The 22,570-nt window shown below is 34.5% G+C and overlaps 1 protein-coding gene across 1 annotated transcript in view; it reads right to left on the bottom strand.

Moving 5' to 3' along the window:
* Positions 1 to 3,675: 3,675 nt before the first annotated feature.
* Positions 3,676 to 22,570, bottom strand: part of TMTC3 (transmembrane O-mannosyltransferase targeting cadherins 3) — a 98,005-nt gene continuing 79,110 nt past the window's right edge. Inside the window, exon 15 of the transcript XR_007402501.1 lies at positions 3,676 to 3,824. The gene's annotated coding sequence lies outside the window, so the exon portion shown is untranslated. The remainder of the gene's footprint in view (positions 3,825 to 22,570) is intronic.

The raw sequence follows: 22,570 nt of genomic DNA, 5'->3' as shown, positions 1-22,570 counted from the left end.
GAACCAGACTGACCCTGGATGCTGAAGAAAATCTCTACAAAAGAAGGGACAGAATGGGTGAACACAATGATTTTGGTTTTGAGCTTAAACATATGTGGGGGTCCCTAATGGAGAAATCAAGTAAGAAGATATAAGAAGAGTTACAGCCTCATTATGTGAGATGCCAAAAGTTCATTTCAGAGTATGTCATAAATTGATCATAAATCAATAAGAAAAGTCAACTTGCATATTATTAGAGGCAACACAACATAACTACAAATAGCAATAGTCTATTACATAAAAGGATTATCACATCCTAGAAGAAGAAGTTTAGGAGTCAGAAGTATTGAAGTAATTTCATTAATTTGAAAATCTGTATAATGGGAGAAATAGCAGCAATGATAATAATTTTTTGGTATCTTTCTTTCTTCAAAATGAAAGTATGACAGTCTGTCCCATTTCCTTCTTTCCTTCTTCTGTCTTAATCTCTACAGCATTAATGTAACATGATTAACTAGAAAATGTCACTGGCTTGGAGGCCTAACTTAAATCTTACCTAGCCTGCTAGGTAAAAGAAATATTCTCAATTAAAATTTAATATGTAAACTCTCACAGTGGGAACTATATCAGCTTTTAAAGAATAATTTACAACTCAAAAGCAAGCAGGAAAGTACCTAGATGATAAGTGAAAGTATTATCTATTAAGATAAAACATAGGTCCCAGGAGGAGTATATTTGTACTGGGAGACAACCTTTCTTATCATTTTTCTCTTAATAAATATGTGTACATTTATAGCACTTTATCATTTAGCTAGTCTACTGAAAGTTACACACAGCGTGTCACATAAAGGGGCATAATATATGTCAACCCAGGCTTCTGCAAGTTTTCCAATCTGAAAACCTTTCTTTTTTTTTTCAGCAGAAAAGTATTATTTCTTTTAAGGACAAACAAACCACATCCAAGGCCTTAACTTACAGACCAAAGGAGCCATCTAAGGCATTAGCTATTGAGGTACAATACACACGTTGGGGGGCGGTGAAAAATGCTTCGCCATCTGAACCTTATACCAAACTTTGCTCAATCGATAGCTAAGCACTGCTAGTGCTTGGGTGTGGCTGAGGGTAAGAGCATATCTGCAGAACCAAAGGAGAATAGCTGTGTTCCACAAGTACTGAAGCATTTTAGACTGCATTAGTGGAGGGTAGGTTTCACGTAGAAGGGAAGAGGAAAGACCAGTTTGCTATTTAACTGCCAACAAACTCATCTTCTTTACCAATAGTATAAATAAAAGGACTTTATTTACAGGACTTTAAAGGAAAGAGAAATCACATCCAATTGCAGGACTGAAGGTTTCAGAAAGTTGAACTTGAGCTTGTCTATCATGAATTTTGACAGATGAGGATGTGGCAAAAAGAAAAAGACTAGAAATGTGGGCATTTCTCAAAGCATATTAAACATTCTAAAATTTTGAATGGGATATTTTGAAATATTTTTTTTCTCTCCTTGCTACTTTAACACTATGCAGTTAAGTCAGCCTGACCTCCTGAAAACCAGAAACCCAAATGGAAATAAGCCCCAGATCCTTTTTGGGAATTCCTCAATTCCTTAAATTGCTTATATTCTCGCCTTTTTTCTCTCTGGCTCTGACTCGGCCCTGGCTCTAAATTGAAACTATATATATTGCTTTTTGGATTTGGGTGTCTATATTCAGTCTCCCTGACTTTGAGATATTCTCTTTAGTAATTTTTTTACATATATTCAACCTTGTGACACTTTCCACTCCAGATTGTCTCTGATAAGATAGTTCTCCTTTGTTTTGGTCTTTTGGGATCCACTCCCTGCACAAGGATTGCTTGGCACCAGGGCAGCCTAAGGTGGATCCACATGAACAAGGCTTTGGATGTCAATCATGGAAGTGATTGGCAAACAAACATTTATTGTTATTTTTTTTTCCTGGAAATACAAATGTTTGTTGGAGGAAAGTATAAAAAAGAAGAGAAAAATCACCTGGAACTCTACAGCTCAAGATAAACAGCATTAATCTATTGATAGATTTCTTCCTAGTCTTTTTTCTATTTATTTGTGTGTGTGTGTGTGTGTGTGTGTGTATAATCATTTCCCAGTATCATTAGTTTGGCAAAAAGGTTTTTTTTTTTTTTTGTATGGCTTATACACCTATATATAAACAAAACATAGTGAAACACTATTATTAGACATTTATGTTGCTTTTGATTTCTCACTATTATAGAAGAAACCCTAATACCTAGTAGTCTATGCAGTGCAAGTCGCTTCAAGAAATTATTGGTATAAAACTAAATGTCAATACAAATAACACTAATTCTATATTTGCATCTTGGAAAATATTCTTCAGAAACCATTCACAGACCACAAAATTTCTGTAACATTCCCTAATCATTTGAGGGTAGGCAAATAAGCTGCTTCTCCTTAAAGTTTGCCCAAGTATAACATCCTTTCTACAACAAATATTACTGTGATGTTCTAGTAGTGATTTTCTATTTCCCTCATTTCTTCTACATCTATTTGTTGAAATTCTTCTGTAAGGAATATGCATCTCTACCCTCTCATCCATTTATTATTTATTCAGTCATTCACTTATATCAATATAGATTCATATACAGGGGGGTGTATAATCCAATAATATTGTTATTTACTTTGTTCAAATTGTTTTAGCACTGGTCATTGGGAACTCTTTTTTGGGTAGGTTCCTTTGTTATTTTGATATGACTCCATCTCTGCATCTATCTCTGAATCTTTCTTTACTTTCTAGTATGACAGAATGCTTTACACTGATTTTATGTATTCTCTGGCCAGCCCTAGTATCAACTATTTCTTCAAGGAGCCCAGATTTCTTTTATCGGAGAATTGTATTGAGAAACCACGACCTAGGCACTAAGGGTTTCACTGCAAATAGATGTCACTGCTTATAGGTCTTCTCAGCAGACAGAACTAGGAAATATGTGTTTGCATACTAATGATCTATGCACACATATCAATGTTTACCTATCTACCTGTATGTATAATGAAGTAGATAGGAGTTTTTGCTGTTCTCTCCAACTCTAACCCAGCACCACAAGGTTCGTTCTAGTGTTCCCCCTACTGGCTAATTTGTAAATTCCTTTTTTGATGATGAGAAAACGTATCCACTACAGAGTACCATGCAGAACAGTTCTATCACCCTAATAATCCCACTATGTGACTCCTATATAGCCACTTCCTCCCTTTTTCCTAATCCCCAGCAACTAATGATCCTACAGCTATCTTTTTCCAGAATGCCATCTAAAGGAATCATACAGTAGACTTTTTGGGGTCTAGCTTCTTACACTTAGCAAAGTGAAGACAGTATTTTAAATGTACTTCTGCTAAGGCTCGGAGGGTACAGAGGTATCACAGAAGTACCAACAGGAGGTAAGACAGATATAAAACGAGTATCACTGTGACCCTTCCACTTCTGCTTGATCGAAATAAATATGCATTTATCTGTTATATATAGGCTTCCATATGCCATCTTGTTTACAAATTTTTTCTACTGGTTTAAGAGAGCATCTTATATAAACTCTGATCATTCTGAATTAAGGCAATATTAGTAATAATGGAAAGTTTGGAACAATTAAAGAAGGTGAATAGAAAAGGGATGCCAGGGTGGCTCAGTTGGTTAAGCACTTGCCTTTGGCTCAGTCATGATCTCCAGGTCCTGGAGCCCTGCATCCAGCTTCCTGATCAGCAGGGAGTCTGCTTCTCCTTCTTCCTCTGCCTCTTCCTAAGGCTTGTGCATGCTCTTGCTCTCTCTCTCTTGCTTACTTTCTCTCAAATAAATAAATAAAATCTTTAAAAAGAAAAGAAAAGAAAAAAACACAGAATCTTGTTTTAATGTGTTGAATAAGTGCACTAAGAAAAATCTCAGGTATTTGGGTTAAAAAGTAGATATATGTAGATATCTCATCAAAACAGAATGAGAATAAGAGATGTGGAATAAAAGTTGAATTCTGTTTTGAAAATTGAGTGAGAGGTCTATGCTAATCCTTTGAAACTCAGCAATTAAATTTGAGTTAAAAATACAGATTTGGAAGTTACTGGGTCAAACATTAATAAAATGTATAGATATGGATGAGTTATCAGAAGGGAAGTATTAAAAAAGGGAAAAAGAAGCACAGGGTGCTGCTATTTGAAACACTGCTATCTATTAGGTAAAATATAAAAAGACCAAAGGGAGACAAGAGATCTATGTAGAAGAAAATCCAGGAAAGACTGATATCACAGACTTCAAGAATACGGTGTCTTGCAAGGATTTCAGTGTTCAACAATGTCAAAGATCAAAAAAGAAGTAAGAGACACACAGAAAAAAAAAATGCTCCTTCTAAATTTGACTCTTAAATGTTGGTGATGACAAAAGTTTCAGTGTGTTGAAGCTGAAGTAGAGAGCAATTATTCTCTAACGAAAAATAAAATAAAATAAAGGCATATTAAAAAGAGTGGATATAGCCTATTCCCTCTAAAAGTTTGAGTTAGAAGAGAAAAAGAATTAGGGGAGAAAAAATATGATCTGGGGTATTTATAGCGTTGGTAGGCTGCATTAAAGTTCTACTTTAAGACATTTAGAACAACTTGGTTTTTCAAGTGTTTTAAAAATAATTGCTATCATTTATTTCTTAAAATTACTCTGTTTGGTAAATGTTCCTAAATCTGCTTTAGTTAAATGTTAAAAGTTATATAAGAGATAAATAAAATTACACTAAAATTAGTAGCAGATCTGTAGAATTTCTGGAGTCAGATAAGCTAAAAGAAAAAGCATTTAAGAAATGTCAAGTTAGAACTGTTTCACTAGTCCTCCTCAGCATCCTGAATATTAAAGATAAAAAATTAGAAGTGTGTTGGATGAGTTAATTGTCATCTCAAAATAAAAATCAACTAAAAAAAAAAAAACACACAAAACAATTAAGTGCTGAGTTCTGAAACTTTCGTAGCCAGAAAGGAAAAAAAAACAGTCAAACCAATGCTAAAACTAAGTATGACTGACATGTTAAATTCAATCATGTTGGATTTAAGGAGAAAAAATGACAACACACTAAACAATGGAATTAGGGAGAGAAAAAAAACATTGGTTTTAAATTTTCTAATTAGAGCTCTGACATCAAATACATGTAGGCAATAGAGGCATTTAGCTCTGCCCTTTAGGAACTAGAAATATAATCTCCTGGAATCTCCATGAGATTGGAATAATGACAGTCACCTACCTTATAAAATGCTTGAGGGGATTAAATGACAGAGTAAAATGATGCTGTGACATCAAGTTCTGGAACAAAGTAAGTCCTCAACAAAAGGTTGATGATGATGATTACCTTTCCTCAGTCCAAGTCCTAATTCATCTGATATAAGACAATGGGAAATAGAAAACCTAGGAATCTAGAGCCCCTTTCCAAGTTTATATCATTTTCTATCTGAAAAAGTTGCATCAATGAAATCACTTGCACTGAATTTTCTCACATTTTTAGTATATCTTTAGCTCTCAAATGCTATTATTCAAGTATACCACATGAGTTTTATAAAATATAAAATCAATGGTCAGTTATGTTTAAAAAGAAAAAAAATGCTGTAGCAAAAAATCTCACTTTCTTCCATAACCAAGAGAACTAGTTGGAAAACATCTTCTGTAAACTATTTTTTAAAAAAAGGAAATCAGAAAATTTCAGTTTTCAAGGATTTTAATTTTTTGGCACACTTAGGTTGGTTCACACAGATTTGAATAATATACCCATATGGTCAAAGTTAAATTTGTTTTGACATTTCTTTGGCCTATTCTTTGGGCTTTTTAGAGTAATTTTTCAAAAAATCTGAAAGGAAACAATTGTTTTGATGAATGGCCTCTTGAAATTTGACTTAAAAAAATTCTGATGAAAAACACTGTAAGTCACTAAGCTCCAATAAATTACTTCAACAAGTATACTTGCTTTCAAAATCGCTTGAAAATATTTACTTTAATTATATATTAAGAAAAAAATTAACTGGAAGAATGACCCAGGAAAACCAACAAAATGTAGAGAATAATCTCAAACAAATTGAGAGCAAAAAACTTTTTAATACAAACTAAACAGGATTGTTGAAAGGTAATAGACAATAAATGGATGACACACCACAGTTTTTGTCTTGAGGATTTTAAATATACCTTAACTGGAAAATAGAATAAGATGTATTGAGAAGATTACCTAACTTCTTAGAAAATATCAAAGAAACATGCAAATCTTTTGTGTTTCCTCTTTCAATTTGAAGACCCTCCACAGGAAAGCAGTTTGGGAATGTTATTTTTATTTGCAAAATTTTTAATTACTCTAGTACTACTATCCTTATTTTTAAAGTCAAAAATAAATGGAAACATGAGAAAGTAAAAAGTAATAACTTTTATCATAAAACAGTTTCCTTTTGTATCATTTATAAAATTATGCTATACTTTTATTTTATACAGTTGGGTGGATATTTCTCAGTGGTATCATTCCTAATTGTCTAATGTTTACATCAGGGAGAATATATTAATTTATAATTAAAATTTATTTGTAAGTAACCAGTGAATAACATAAATATCACATTAAGCAAGGTAAACAAACAGTAAATGTAAAAAAGTTCATCTTACATGAAAAGTTTGCTTAACTGACACAGGAAGATTTTCCCTAATTGAGAAAGGACTGGCACTACAGTAAGTTACTAAGGTTAGCAAGATGATATAAATCTCTGGAAATATTTATATTTCCACTTATGCACTTTGCTTGTACCCCAATATTTTTAACAAATACTTAAGGCATTGTTTGTTGTTTCTCACTTCATTTGGGTTTTTGCTCAAAAACAAGCTTCTCAGAAAGGTCTTCCCAAATCATTCTACCTAAAATCGCTCCATTTACGTTACTTTATTTTTTATTTATAGCACTTATTACTATCTAATACATTATTATATTTTTATTTGTATGCTTACTTTTTCCTCTCCTTAATAGAAGTTCCATGAGCATAGGTACTTTTTTACTTACTGGTGTATCCCAGAACATATTAAAGTGACTGGAATACAAATGTGCTTAATAAAAAATATTTGACTAAATGAACGAATTATTGCTTGTCTTCCCCTAGTAGAGATTGTTGTTGAGGGCCAGAACCTCACTCTCTAGTAGAATTCCATGTTTGAATATGGTTGGCTTATAGTAGAGAACTAATGAATTTTATTTTAATTCTATAAAAATCCTTGGAGTGTTCAAGAAGATAATGTGGCATTTGTGGAAAAATTTAGAGTTCTCACTTTCTAAATTATCACCCACTTCATTTGGTCATGCTGTATAACACAATGTAATGTTCAGAATTATCTTCCAAGGTTACATAAATTAGTTTTCCAAATGATGACTTACTATAAGCAAAACTATGCATATTGCTATCTCTTAGAACTTTACTTTGCTTCTAACTGAAACTCCTCCTTGGTAGAATTATCTGTATCTAGTCCCTACTCACCCCCAACACTGCCTCAGAAAGGCCTCAGAAAGGCTAATGTCTCATGCCTCAACTTGGATCACCAAATTTACTCTATCTGCTACTCTCTTTATTTCTATTTATTTCTATTTATTTCTATTTTGTATTATAGATCTGATCAGTTCTTTCACTTACATTTATCTCTAAGTTCTCTTTCAAGTCTTACTCTCTATGATGTATATCTCTTAGAAATTCTGATTAGTATATCAGATGGAAAATATATTTCAAAATACCTTTATGTAAAACAACTGTTTCTAAAAATAATTTTTACTTTAAAACAGAAGTCATTTGATTACAAATTAGAACCATAAATATAATCTGCTAGTAAGAGACAATGCTTATTGACCTACTGACACCCTAGTTATTTGATCATCAGAGCAAAGCTAAATTAGAACTGATATTTCTTACAACTGGGTTAACTCTTCTAATGATTTTTATTGTCTCACTTGTCTAAATTATATTATAGTACTTATATATAAATATATAATTATATATACTATGAATTTCTTTTCCAAACTGAGATTATTACATATACCGCTTTTTTTCTCATACTATCAGATTTGTTGTCTGTTGTTAACTGACAAAGAAAATACCAAAAGTGGGGCAGCCCAGGTGGCTCAGTGGTTTAGCGCCACCTTCAGCCTGGGGCCTGATCCTGGAGACCCGGGATTGAGTCCCACGTCGGGCTCCCTGCATGGAGCCTGCTTCTCTCTCTGCCTCTTTCCCTGTGTCTCTCATGAATAAATAAATAAAATATTAAAAAAAAAAGAAAGAAAATACTGAAAATGTTTTCTCTTACATCTAGTATTGCCTGCTAATTGTAAAAAGTATAGAGATTTAGGAAATTAATTATTTAACTACTGGTAACATTGTATTTCCTTCTAGTCATAAAATTATGAAAGGCCAAGATGAGAATATCATATATAAGTAAATATGATGATTATATCATATAAAAATATAGGTATACAAATATATGCATATAATATATAACAAATATATTACTATATTTATTTATATATTAATTATGTTAATATACTTATGTTTATATATACATGTAGTCATACAATTATAAAAGAACAATATGATTATATCATGTACATATAAATGAATTAGTAACTTAAATTGTACAAGTTTTTAAACAATATTGATCATACTTTGTCTCTTTTTGCATCTGTTTTAACATTAAAATCAACAATTTCCCATATCATCAAAGTCTATTTCTAATAGTTTTTATTTTATTAGTTTTTATTTTTATTTATTTTCCTTTCTAATAGTTTCTATTATTTTTTTCAGGCATCTGCTACTGCATTACAAGAAATTCAAAGCTTATGGCTTAAAACAACTATTTTATTATATCTCATAATTCTGTGGTTGACCAGGCTCAGCTAGGCAATTCGGTTTTACTACATCATGTTGACTGGGGCTGCAGTGATCTGAGGGCTCATTTGGGTTGGAATTTGTCCAAACGAGCTCACTCACATGGCTGACAGTTGATTCAAATTGTCAGGTGCTCTGGCCTCTCCAAGCAGCTTGGGTTTCTCACAGCATGGTGGCTTTGTTCTGAGAGAGAATGTCCCCATAGTGAGCATTCTAAGAGACAGGAAACAGAAACTACTATTCCTTTTAACAGCTAGACCTGGAATTAGCACAACTGTTGCCTCCATTGTATTTCATGTGATAAGCAAAGGACTTTGATTAAGGAGAGGTAAAATAAACTCCACCACTCAATGCAGAGAAAGAGGAATTTGGGTCCATATTTAATTCACTAGAATAGTTGCATAACTTCTAGAGGCACCATAACTTAAAGTTAAAAATAATCTGCTAAAGGCAACAACAAAAGGAGAATATTTACTATAATTAAGGGTAAGACATATCTGTGCAACTTTTCTTTGGGTCTAGCCTGTTTGGAATTCACTTGGCTTGGTGATTTTGAGAGTTATGTTTTTTTCCCAAATTTGAGACATTTTCAGCCATTATTTCTTCATATACTTTTCAGCCCCATCCTGTTTCTATTCTCCTTCTGGACTCCAGTTTTAGATTTTGTTACCATAGTCTTTCATGTTCCTGGGTTTTTGTTCTTTTTCAGTCTATTTTCTCTCTGTTCGGATTGGGTAATTTTTATTGTAGTATCTTCATGTTCACATATTCTGTCCTCTGTCCACTTCTTTCTGCTATTGAGACAATCTACTGAGTTTTTCATTTTTATTATTATTTTTTTCAATTTTGAAATTTCTACTTGGTATCTTCAATTTTTTTCTTGAGATTTTCTAATTTTTCATGCTTCAAGCCTGTTCATACTCACTGAAGTATTTTGATGATGGCTGCTTTGAAATCTTAGTTAATCTCCACATTGGTGTCTTCTCAGTGTTATCATCTATTGGTCATCTTTTTTCATACAAGTTGAGATATCCTTGTTTTTGCTTTGGAAAGTTCTTTTCCCTCTTTCAGGCAGGATAATGTCATCAGATACTTAGTGGAGAATATGAAATATCACCTCTGCTTAGCTGTAACAAGGTTTTCTTCCCTTAGGATGTCAAAAAAGATGGAGCAAGCAACCAAGCCTCTGTTAGAAAAGGTCTGCTAAAACAGAGATTTCGATAAGGTTTAGAGTCTCATAATACACAAAATGTTCGAGACATAATAAAAAATCACGTCCTTCCTACATGACTTCCACTGACACTGCAGTTGGAGGGCTCCTTACCACTAGATCATGGTGAATGTTCTAGCTTCATCTGCTTCACCTCCTCTGAATCTGGTGGGAAGAAAGAGGGTGCTTTGTATGGTGGGATGGCAATAGAAATCCAGGATCCTCATGGGGACTCCATTGAAACCATGGGAGCCTATGCTTACCACCAGGGAGGACTAAAAGTCCCAGCTCCCTACTCAACCTTCTCTAATATCACCTTGGTAAAGAAGTTGAGTCCACATTACATTAGGTAAGGGTGGAGGTCTAGCCTCCTCTTCGGGCTTTTGCTGACTGGGATGAAAGTGGAGCAGTGTTTTGTTTCATTTTCTGTGGTGTTTGAGTGAAGTAGGGTGGTTTTTATCTAAAAGTTTTATGTTTGTTAGGTTGCCCCTTTCCTGATCCTTTGACTAGAGAGACTAGGAGGTTGTTGTACTTAATTATATTAGTGAGAGAAATAGAGGCGAGTATGCCTTCTTGATCCAGAACCACATTTTAAAAATCCGATTATTTTCACTTCGTATATTATGAATGTTTTCAAATATTGTTAAACTCATCGAGAAGTTGTTACACAGACCTCCCAAAAATCCTTTTTAATAGCAAAGATCTATACTGGCTTATAAGAGAACTATCTCCAGATGGTGGAATTGCATGTGATTTTTATTTTATCTCTTTGTTTTCTTGTCTGTAATGTCTAAATTCTCTTGTGAACACATATTGCTTTATATTGTGACAGGATATTACTAGGTAATTATTAGTAGTAAAGAAGTATTTTTCTAAATCAGACTACCACTGCATATATCAGTAAGGATAAATAGTACAATATTTATAGTGGTAAATCATAGGAACTTTATACATAGTTTAGAAGATTTGACAGAAAAAAATAGGATTGTCAAGTTCTTTAAGTAGCATCTTACTTTGTAAAAGTTAAATTCTTAATTCCTATCTTACAATTCAGTAGTATTTAAGGCATATCTCTATGTATTCTCTCTCTCTCCCTCTATCCCCCTCCGCCCACCTAGGTATCGCATAGAAAAACATTTCAGTGTTTTTTTTTTCTTCTCTGTTTTTACGTTGAAAGAACAAAGCTAAGAATATCCTTAATAATCTAGGGAGGGACAGATGGCCATACAAAAATAACCAAGTTGACCGAAATGATGGCAAAAATGCCACATTTCTCTGAATACTGTCACTGAGCAATAGGAATAAAAGTCCAGGTTTTTATGCCCCCTTCCTCCAAACTGAAGAGTAAGGTAAAATAACACCATCAAAATTAGTTAAAAGAATACTTTCTTCATTTATTTCACTTTGATTAGTTAAACCAAAGCCTTAACTACAAATACTTCAACTTTGAAATGATTTCAACTCCAGAGACGAGAAGTGGCAATGGCTGTGCCTTTTTGGGAGGTCTGAGCCCTTGCCCTTCATTCTGTTGCACATCCCTCACAATACTCCTCACATAGTGAATTCAGCATCCTTTGTTGGTTGTTAGTAAGCTAAACAGAGTTTTTACCTAAGTGATAAACTAGCTCAGTAGGCATTTGATTGAAAAGAAGACTTTCAATTTACTAAAATATTTTTTTAATAATCAGCATTCAGTAATTTTAAATCTCCAATGGAAAACTAGATTCCATTCTTCTGATTTTGGTCAGAGTACTTCCAAATATGCAGGAAAGGCAGCTAGAGGCATCAACAAAAGAGATTTCTCCATTTCTAAATCAGAATCAAACTGGCAGGAACTTCTGGAGTCAAGAGAACTGCCTTTTAGTAAAGTGATTAGGAATTATAAGCTTAACTGTTATGTTTTTAAAAAGCACTATTGTACCTTTTTGTCCATGTTGACGAAGTTCAAATCTCTAAGCTCTTCTCATTCATTCACACATACATTCAGCAGACATTGTATTGAGTACTAAAAATTATATTAACTACTAAAATATGGAAGTAAGACATCCTCATTATGTTCATAATCTTAAAATTTCTTCATTTATACTGGAGTGTGTCTTCAGAAAAAAATCAATTAGTAACTTAGATCATCTGTTTCTTAATGAAGACAGCTCTGAAATGTGCTAAATTTACAAAGCCTTTTTAAAAGAGTGCTAGTAAAATGAGGATAGATGGGAGCCATTTAGCTTGTCCTAAGAAGGTATTTCCTATATTTAGAGTATTTCAATGAGTATAGACAATGTATTCATTATATAAAAAAATTACTTGGGAGGGTAGAGGTGGGGGAAGAGAGAATTTATGAAGACATGCTGACAAAGGATCATTTCTTTGAGATCCTGTATCACATTTCAGTTTCTCTATTATTAAACTAATTGCCTTTGTTAGTGAAGTTTCTAAGATATTAAATCTCCATTCCTGCAATGCATCTGTATTCTGTTGGGTAGCTTGCTTCTACAGATGGTTGAGTTATATGACACTAGCTACACTTCAGCAGCATGTATGTACATTATTCCTTGCTAAGGTTCCTTCTCCAAGTATCTGCTATTAAGAAGTTTGGCTGGAAAAGTCATAGAAATCTTTCTCAGTTTTAAGTCTATTTATTAAAGGTTAGTACACAGCTAGTCTATCTCCCCTTGCTCCCTTTCCCTTGGTTCTATGTGGGCACCAAAAGGCCATCCAGGACTGAGGACCTCCTAGGCTATTTATAATCCTATAAGATGTATTAGTCCTTGATCACAGCAGTTTTTCCCAAGAAAAAACTGCCAATCCAATCGTAACATTCTACTAGGTAGCAAAAATCCAGAAGAAAGGGAATTCTGATTCCTTTTTCTTCCCATAAAAAGCTCCATCCCAGTATGTGGATCTCACCATGTATCCATTAAGCATCCACTTCATATCATTAGCCACTCTCTGAAGCTAGAGTAATGAGAGTGTGGAAAAAAATCTTTACTGAAAAGAATAAGATTACAGGAAATTCAGTGTTTGATAAAATTTTAGTCATGGCTATGTTGAGCCACACAGAGGAAAAAGAGAGAGATCCTAATTGAAAAAGTTTGGGGGGCAATAAAAAGTTGCTCTCAAGATTTTACAGAAGAGAGATAATATTAAATCCTATCTTCATCTCTGAGAGAAATATTACTGAATAACAAATGATCCTGACTCTCTATGTTTAAGTCTAAATGCTAAACAATTCTGGCTGGGGACATTCAGGGTACTGGGCAATTGATTTTAAAGCCCTGACATACCTCCCTGATACAAGGGAAGTGGCTATTCCAATTCAGTCAAGAATTGACAAAGATGTAAAAGATGGAGAAATGAATTTAATGATTAAGTAAAAAGAGAAATCAAATACTACTGGGCCAATTTCTTTAGAGATTTTCCTTGGCCATATATGCCAAGAGTTTCACCAGGGAATCCAGTTTCCTAAGGACTGGATTCTTGAGAGTAGGCTGTATTTATAGTTATTGTTAAGATAACTACATAGTAATACATTATTTTCTCAGCTTTTAGTATAAATTTAGTTATTTTCAAGATATTCTCATATTATTTTTATAAAGTCCCAAGTAAAAGAACTCTTTAAGCTTTTATTAAAGGCAATTATATAATCCAATAAATACAAAAGAATTGCTAATATTCAGATATCCTGAATGGCCAGGGAAGCACCATCCTCAGAGAATAGTGCTTCAATATAACTGATTACCACTGAGGTGTGCAAAGAATTCCTACAGCAACTATTTCACAGACCCTGCTACCAGTTGATGGATAGGAGAAAACCCTGTACAACAATTTGGATTGCCAGTGAGCTAAAATGTTTATTTACCTCCGTCATCAATGAGAGCATTCCTGGCTTTCTAATCAAAACTATAAAGAATAATAAGTAGCAATAAAAATGGCCACTATTTAATGTAATCCTAAAAGATACAGATTCAGAATGTAGGTGTTTAAAAACACTTTAATACAGTATTACCTAACTTAGTGTAGGAACTGAGAACTTAATACATCGTAAAGTTTATTCTAGACTTAAGGCACATTTTGTTTTCATCAGATTTACTAGCCACGGCTACTCAATTCTTACGTCCTATTTCAAATATCATTTCTTTGGTGAAGCTGTCTTTGACCTCTGTCTGGAATTAAGAACAGTTTCTCCATCAGTACTCATTGTTCTCCATATGGGCTCTTAGAACACTTCTACATAACTCTGTCATAATTTATTATTAGCATTAGTTGTTGTTACATATTCCTTTCCCACCAGCTGCGAAATTATCTGAGACATGGACAGCATTTGATTAGTATGTTTATCTATAGTGCTTAATACAGTGCCTAAAACTGAGTGGTCACGTATTAAAAATGAGTTTGGTGGAATGGTGCATATACAGCCAGTTCCACTGAAAAGTGACCATGAATTATACTATCAGCTGCCACAAACAACATTTTTAGCCATAAAATTTCTACATTCAGTTTATTTCTCTTTGGTTTCTTAGACCATGTTCCATGTACATCTTCATTTTCAAAACTCTCTGTGGATTATGTTTAGCTAGCCAAAAGACAAAATATCTACTGACTGAAATTAAACAGACTTCCCTTCTGTTAAGAGCTCTTTAAGCAAGTCTCAGAATTTGATGCCTTTGTACAGCAATGGAAGTAAATTATGAAATGTATTATCCGATAGATCATATGTCTGGATCAAGTTTTTAAACTATATTTTCTTTAAAGCCTATATGATCCATCTGGAAATAAGTCAACTATAAAGAAACAAAAAGACTGTGAGCAGCTACTGAAGAACACTGCATGACAGATTGTTTTCTGGGTGCCTGATAAAGGGTTTCAAAGAGCTTCTGATTGAATTAGTAAAGGAGTTCATTTTTATAACCCTTGTAAGAATAATATAATATATTGTGATTATACAGTGTCTGACAACAGGGAGTCTCGAATCCTGCTGATGTGATTTATTCTGAAATACCCCAAGTGAAGTTTCTTTCAAAAATCTTACATATTGGGAAAGGGCCAATTGTCATAGTAGATGGTAATCATTAGACTAACCAGTAACATGGTTTTCCTTTATTGTGTTTATAGTCATTTGTTTCTAGCTCATTTATTATCATTTCCTCCTTGTAGTGTTTTGATTGGTGTTTGTTTAGATGGAAACAATGAAATTTTTGGCTAGGTACAGAAGAGAAAGAATTATTTTAGGATTAATATCTAATCCTTTTGGTCTAGGCCACACACAGAAGAACAGAAGACAACACTATCACTGCCAGTGTCATGTCTTCAGCACATGAAGGGCTGACTAAATCAGCATAGAAGTCTAATTTTATAAAATCCTATAATGTTCAATAATTAAATAATACTACTAGGAAAACTGAGACACTTCTCATTTACCAGCAAGACAACAAAGATAGCATCAGTCCCAATCCCAATCCTAATCCCAGCAGGCTTTTTTATAGATGTTGACAAGCTAATTTTTAAATGTATATGGAAATGCAAGAACCCAGAATATTCTGCATAGTTATGAAAAAGAAGACTAAAAGTGTAAAGTTTGTATTACCTGATTTCAAGACTTTATGTAAAACTATAACAATCAGTGTGAGTCTGGAATACAGATAAACAAACAGATCAATAAAACAGATTAAAGGGCTCAGAAACTGACTTACACTTATTTAGTTACTTTGCTTTTGATAAAGATTCCAAAGTAATCCAAAGAGAAATGAAAGCCTTTTTGGCAAATGGTGCTGGAATACAAATTCACATGAAAACAAACTCTGACCCCTAAAAAACACACTATACACAAAAATTAATTTGAGATAGTTCATAGATAGACCTAATCCAAAAGTTAACGTTATAAAATTTTTAATTAAAAAAGATTTTATTTATTTATTTATTCATGAAAAACACACACAGAGAGAGAGAGAGAGAGAGAGAGAGAGAGAGAAAGAGAGGAAGGGACACAGGCACAGGGAGAAGCAGGCTCCATGCAGGGAACCCGATGTGGGACTCAATCCCAGGACTCCAGGATCATGCCCTGGCCAAAGGCAGGTGCTAAACCACTGAGCCACCCAGGGATTCCAAATTATAAAATTTTTAGAATGAGCTATTGGAAAATCTTTGTAACCTCAAGGTAGCCAAAGATTTCTCTAATAAGAGAAGACAAGGACCATAAAACAAAAAATAACAGAATTCATTAAAATAAAATAAAATTACTCATTAAAAGACACCATTAAGACAATTAACAGGCAAGTCACAGAGCATGAAAAACTATTTATTAAATTTATGTGTACTATAGGACTGACATCTTTCATTATTGATATAGATATGACCACATCAAGATCTGTTTGCTGTTGATAGGTAGAAACTACTAAAAAGGGGATCCCTGCATGGCTCAGCGGTTTAGCACCTGCCTTTGGCCCAGGGCATGATCCTGGAGTCCTGGGATTGAGTCCCACATCGGGTTCCCTGCATGGAGCCTGCTTCTCCCTGTGCCTGTGTCCCTGCCTCTCTCTCTCTCTCTCCCCCTCTCTATGTCTATCATGAATAAATAAATAAAATCTTTAAAAATAAAAAAAAAATTTTTAAATTAAAAAAAAAAGGAACTACTAAGAAACAGTAGTCAGATCAACCTTGGTAAGAGGAAGTTCAGATCGTTGAGCCCATTTATAACCTCTATCCCTGTCACCATGGGCACTCTGCCTGTGAGCTCATTGAGCAAGTACTAGATGGAGAAAGAGGCATCTGACATTTAGAGAACCTGTCCTTTCGTACACCTAATTGTTGAAAGACTTCTCTACAGTAGATTCCATTTGGTGAGCACTCATGAGACACAATTATTTTTCACACTATATGTCAAGTTTCAGAAGTCCACCCACATGCATTTTTCTTCCAGACTTCCTTGCCACTACATTTTCAGCCCTATTCTTCCTAAGTCCCAGATCATAACACCAAATCACTAGAAATTTCCCATTAGTCAATGTAGATCCATTCTTCTGGTCATCTCTTTGAGTAGACTAGGTAGACAACAAAAGAATGTCCCACTCAATGCTCTGCCTACTAAGATGATTTCCATTCACCTTTTCCCGCCAGATCATCCCTGAATGAGACTGTAATGTTACAGCAGTGCACCTACTGGTTAACTCTCTATGAGATCATAGGTGTGTTCTGAAATAGAAGAGACAATGCAACTGAAGTCCATGTCAACAGAGCCCGAGCTTATATACCTTTTCCACCTGATAACAGAATACTGCTGTATATGCCTAACTTCATGGCTTGGTGGATCTGAAACACCCGGTTCAAGATGGAAAGTTCAGGCTACATGGTCACCTTATGTTCCATGGCAGGCATTCAGTCTCTACCAGGACCCAGTAGGAAGTTAGGATGTATTTCTCAAAAGAGAAAAATTGTAGAAAAAGGCAAAGATTTACTCCAAAACTCTGGAATTTTGATATTCTCCTGTTAGTGCTTAAAGTGACTCAACAGTACATCAATATTTGCCATAGACACTCTGAGAATCATTGATTCTGCTAGGTCATGAGGCGCATTTAGCAGAACAGCCTGCATTGAAACCTTAATTTGCTGAATAGTCTTCTATTGCTCTGGTTCCCACTCAACACCAGGACCCTCATGGATTACTCAGTAAATGGTTTCAATTAATACATTCAAATAAGGTATGTTATCTCCAAAATCCACAAAGGCCACCAATATCAAGCCCTATTTAGTGCTAGGTGGTTCAAGGTACAACATGTCTTCCACTTTCAAGGGGATATGTTCATAGGTTCCAAACCATTGAGCTCCAGAAATGTCACTGAGGTGGCTGACCCCTGAATTTTTGTGTGATTTCTCTTTCTCCCTCCCTCTTCTTTGCAAATATCAGGCCAATTAATGCAACCTATGAGTTGTGGTTTCTCTTTTATTCACAGATAATTCTCTGTGAATTATCCTAGGGATGCCTGGGTGGCTCAGTGGTTGAGTGTCTACCTTTGGCTCAGGTCGTGATCCTGGGATCCTGGGATCGAGTCTGCATCAGGCTCCCCACAGGAAACCTGCTTCTCTCTCTTCCTATGTCTCTGCCTCTCTCTGTGTGTCTCTCAGGAATAAATAAATAAAATCTTTAAAAAAAAAACCCACTATCCTAAACTGTCTTAGTAGGTGAAGTTTTACATAATCCCATGACTTTACATAGCAAATACAGTATCTTTTGTATTAGTTTCCCATTGTTGCTATAATTGCCACAAACTAGAGGCTTGAAAGAACATATTTATTGTCTTTGAGTTCTGGAGGTAAGAAGTTCAAACTGTATTGGCAGGGCTGCATTTCTTCTGGAGACTCTAGGAGACAACTGATTACCTTGCCTTTTCCAGCTTCTAAAGACTATCTGCATTCTCATGTCTCTGTATCACTTTGACTTCATCCATGGTTTAATCACCTTCTCTGACTCTGACACTGCTGCCTTCCTCTCATGAGGGATTTTGTGACTACATTGGACCTACTTAGACAATACAGGATAATCTCTTTATGGCAAAATATTTAATCACATCTGCAAAGTCCCTTTTACCCTATAAGGTAGCCTACTCACAGGTTCTGCGGATTGAAATGTAAACATATTGGGTACCATTTTTCTTCATACCACATCCTAAACTGAGGACTGCCTTGAAAACATTTCAGAAGTATTCCAATACATTTTTTTTTAATTGTTGTTGCCCAGAATTTCTAGGAAAATCAAGGAAGTACTTCTTTGGCTCACTTCTGACTGATGCAAGTGTTGTCTCTATAACCTTTTGCTTTGGTGTCTTGGGGAAGAGTAGAGAGTGGTGATTTTTCAGAGCAAGACAGTGTGGGGTCTGAATCTTGGCACTGCTACTGACTATGGTGGGTTTACCTATAAGTTTTCTTATATATAAAGTAAAACCATTTTTACTGTAGAGATTAAATTGCATGATGTAGGTTAAAAAACCTAGCCCAACATTTGACACAGAGAAGAGCACTCCCCAGATGGAGACACTTATTATCACAGCGAGAATTACTTTTAGCCTAGAGAGTCCCAACTCTGCATGTCCATGGGAATCATTAACAAAACAACAAAGTCCAGGAACCACCCTCAGAGATTATGATTTAATTGCTCTAAAATGGGTTTTGGACATTAGTATTTTTTAAAAAGTTCCCAGGGAATTCTAGTTGATAATCAAAGTTGAGAAAATACTGACTTACATTAAGTTGGCTAGGATATTTTTTTTTAATTTTTATTTATTTATGATAGTCACAGAGAGAGAGAGAGAGAGAGAGAGAGAGGCAGAGACACAGGCAGAGGGAGAAGCAGGCTTCATGCACCGGGAGCCCGACGTGGGATTCGATCCCGGGTCTCCAGGATCGCGCCCTGGGCCAAAGGCAGGCGCCAAACTGCTGCGCCACCCAGGGATCCCAGTTGGCTAGGATATTAACCAAATCTTTTCTTGTATTTACCATGAATATCATTGTGGCACATTTAAAAAACTTTTTGTTTTAAAGTCATTATTTAAAAATATATTTTACAGATATAATTTGACTAAAGCATATGTGTGGTGAAAAGAAATACATTGATTGCAAGAGACTTTTTTCTTTAATGTGGTTAGGCTTGGAAAAATATTCTGATTTCAGCTTTTTGTCAAGTAATGATTTTACTTGAAAAAAAGTTCTTTATCTGTTGAGAGTCCATAAGAAGCTTTCAATATCTTTATGTAGTTTTTGAAGACAGTGGGAAATAGTGACTTGTTTTAAAAAATATTATTTGATATTTAATGTAATTATTTAACAAAGGTAAGACATGACTGTCCCCAATATGTTGAGGGTGTGCTCTTGTTAAAAATAATCTCTACGATTTTTGTCCTGTGGTTTCAGAATAAGCTTTTGCCTCAGATTATCTGTTGAAGATTCTGATTGTGTCCATATAAAATTAACAAGATGATTTCATGAACTCAAAACAAGCAATTGGTGAGGGTAAGATAAATTTTGAAGCAAACTAATTGAATGAATTGATAGGTTATTTGGATTTATCTACCGTTCTAACATCTACAGATTTTAAAACTAAATTACTAGTGATATATAGAAAGGTGATGTTTATTCTATTCCAAATTGCAAGGGCTTGTGTTATAGTTATTTTTTCTTTGCAATCAGTATCTTAAGGATCAGAATTTTTAGAGAATTAAGCCTTATTTGGTTTCAAATAGACTCTAACCCAGATTCATGTTTAGATATCTTTGTGGAGAACAAAATGGAACTGTGTATCCTTAAAAAAAATATTTTTGAGGATAACTGGAACAATATTTTTCATAACCAACTATTTTTACATTATGTTATGTTATAATGTTTCTCATTACTTATAATGAGAAACAGAATTATCTTTTGAAATTTGTAATTATCAAGCTAACCAATCCTGGCAAAAATCAATGTTTCCTTGTTAGTGAAAATAAAATTTTATTTCCCCTTCATAGTGTGTTGATCCCCTGAGAATTTTCAAGAAAATAAACCTTCTTGCTAAGAGTATCATTCCAGTAAGTATCAAAAGAAAAATACTTTTTCTTATATTCTTTCCTACAAATTATTTACCATTTGCCTCAACTATTATTTTTCTAGATAAAAGAAATATATTCTTTTTGTGAAAGGGCATTTTGTTTTTTTGTTAAAGGAAAGATAATCCTAGGTCCTTCCTGGTCCTTTCTGTTGATAAAATTATGGTAGATCAGGAAAATGAGATGATCACATTCCAGTAATTGTGCAAAGCAATCCATTGGGGGAATGGGAAGAAAATACTCGTTTACTTCTACTTATCATGCTGCTTTCATGTAGAATGAAGTAAAACTCAGATTTAAAATATGAATTGACAGTAGTGTGTATATATAATTTATAAATGAATTGCTATATATTGGGAATGCATGAAAAATCATTTTGCTCTTAGTGATATATGATCAAAGGAGTGTGGAGACTTGCTAGCATTGGTGCCCCTTTCACAGCAGCATCCCTGTGGGCTCTGGATACTGCTGGGGAGTGCTGGATTTAGGAAAATCTGAAGCAAGCTAAATTGCTCTATATGATAGAATGAGAAGAAACTGAAATAGGAAAGAGTGAATGGCACAGTCCTACTGGGAGGGGTGAGGAAAAATAGGTGAAGAGAAAGAAAGAAGGAAAAGGAGCCAGGAAAATATTAAGAGTCCAGGTTATCACAGGTAAGGGGAGCACATTGAGAAGTTTTATGGGGTGATGTAGCTGCCAAGATCTTTAAAAACAGGGCCTTCTTTAACTTAATATTGCATAATTTAAATGTTAGTTAATGGCTTTTCTCCCTTGACTCCCAGATCTGCAGTGAAAGTTCTTTCATATGCCACAGCCTTGAATATATGGTGACTGGGGAGAGGAAATAAAGGGGAAGAAGCTACGTTCACATATTGCCATGGCAACAATAAAGACATCAATTACTGTATCTACTTCCTTGCTGTGGAATCTTGAGCATCATACAAATTTCAGGCTTACTGGGGATCCCCGGGTGGCTCAGTGGTTTAGCACCTGCCTTTAGCCCAGGGAGTGATCCTGGAGTCCCGGGATCGAGTCTCACGTTGGGCTCCCTGTGTGGAGCCTGCTTCTCCCTCTGCCTGTGTCTCTGCCTGTCTCCCTCTCTGCCTCTCATGAATAAATAAATAAAATCTTAAAAAAAAACAACAACAAACAAATTTCAGGCTTATCAAACTAACTCTAAAACTCCTCTTCCAGCTTATACAAACAAGCCTTTCCCTAGAACCTTGACCCAACACTATGCTGCCTAACTGGGACTTCACCTTTTTGGATAACTCTGTTTATGTTTTATCAGTAACAATCCTTGATACTTAGCTTTTGTCAGTATCTGTAAACTATAGCTAGTATACTTGATCAGGTTACCTTCAGAATTTTGAAGTATTTTTAGATCCATGGGCATACTAATGATGGTGAAGCTGTGAAGGTTAGCAGAGGGAAAAAAGATAGTATTTCCAGGAGACCAAAGGGGGCTTTCTAGTATATAAAAGGAACAGCACAGTCCCTGGAGTGTATCTGAGAAAAGAAGACTTCAATTCCATACCAGAGCCTCTTTGAGTCATAACTTCCTCATTCAAAAAATGGAGGTAATACCTATTTACCTAAGAATGATAAAGTAAGAAGTTGGGTACCCGAAAATGCCTTTATTATACTTATTCCTCAACTAACAATTTTTTCTGAGAACACTGTTGCTAAGTAAAAACTTGTTAAAAGAAAAAAAATAGTTCCATTAATTTTAAAGGGAAAAATTATGATGTATTTCTTTCCCCTGCAAAACACCCAAATGATTTTCACAGAAAAATACATCAGTTGAGCAAATTATTGTTTATATAACTAAACTACAACACTCTGAAAAGAAATATATATGGTTTGTAGGTGAAATTTAATGTAGTAAACATTTATTGTACTCACCAAGCAAG

The sequence above is a fragment of the Canis lupus genome, chromosome 15 (genome assembly GCF_003254725.2).
Source record: "Canis lupus dingo isolate Sandy chromosome 15, ASM325472v2, whole genome shotgun sequence".
In the NCBI taxonomy this organism is placed as follows: domain Eukaryota; kingdom Metazoa; phylum Chordata; class Mammalia; order Carnivora; family Canidae; genus Canis; species Canis lupus.
Note: the sequence above shows the minus strand (reverse complement) of the source record. Positions and strands in the feature narration are given on the sequence as shown.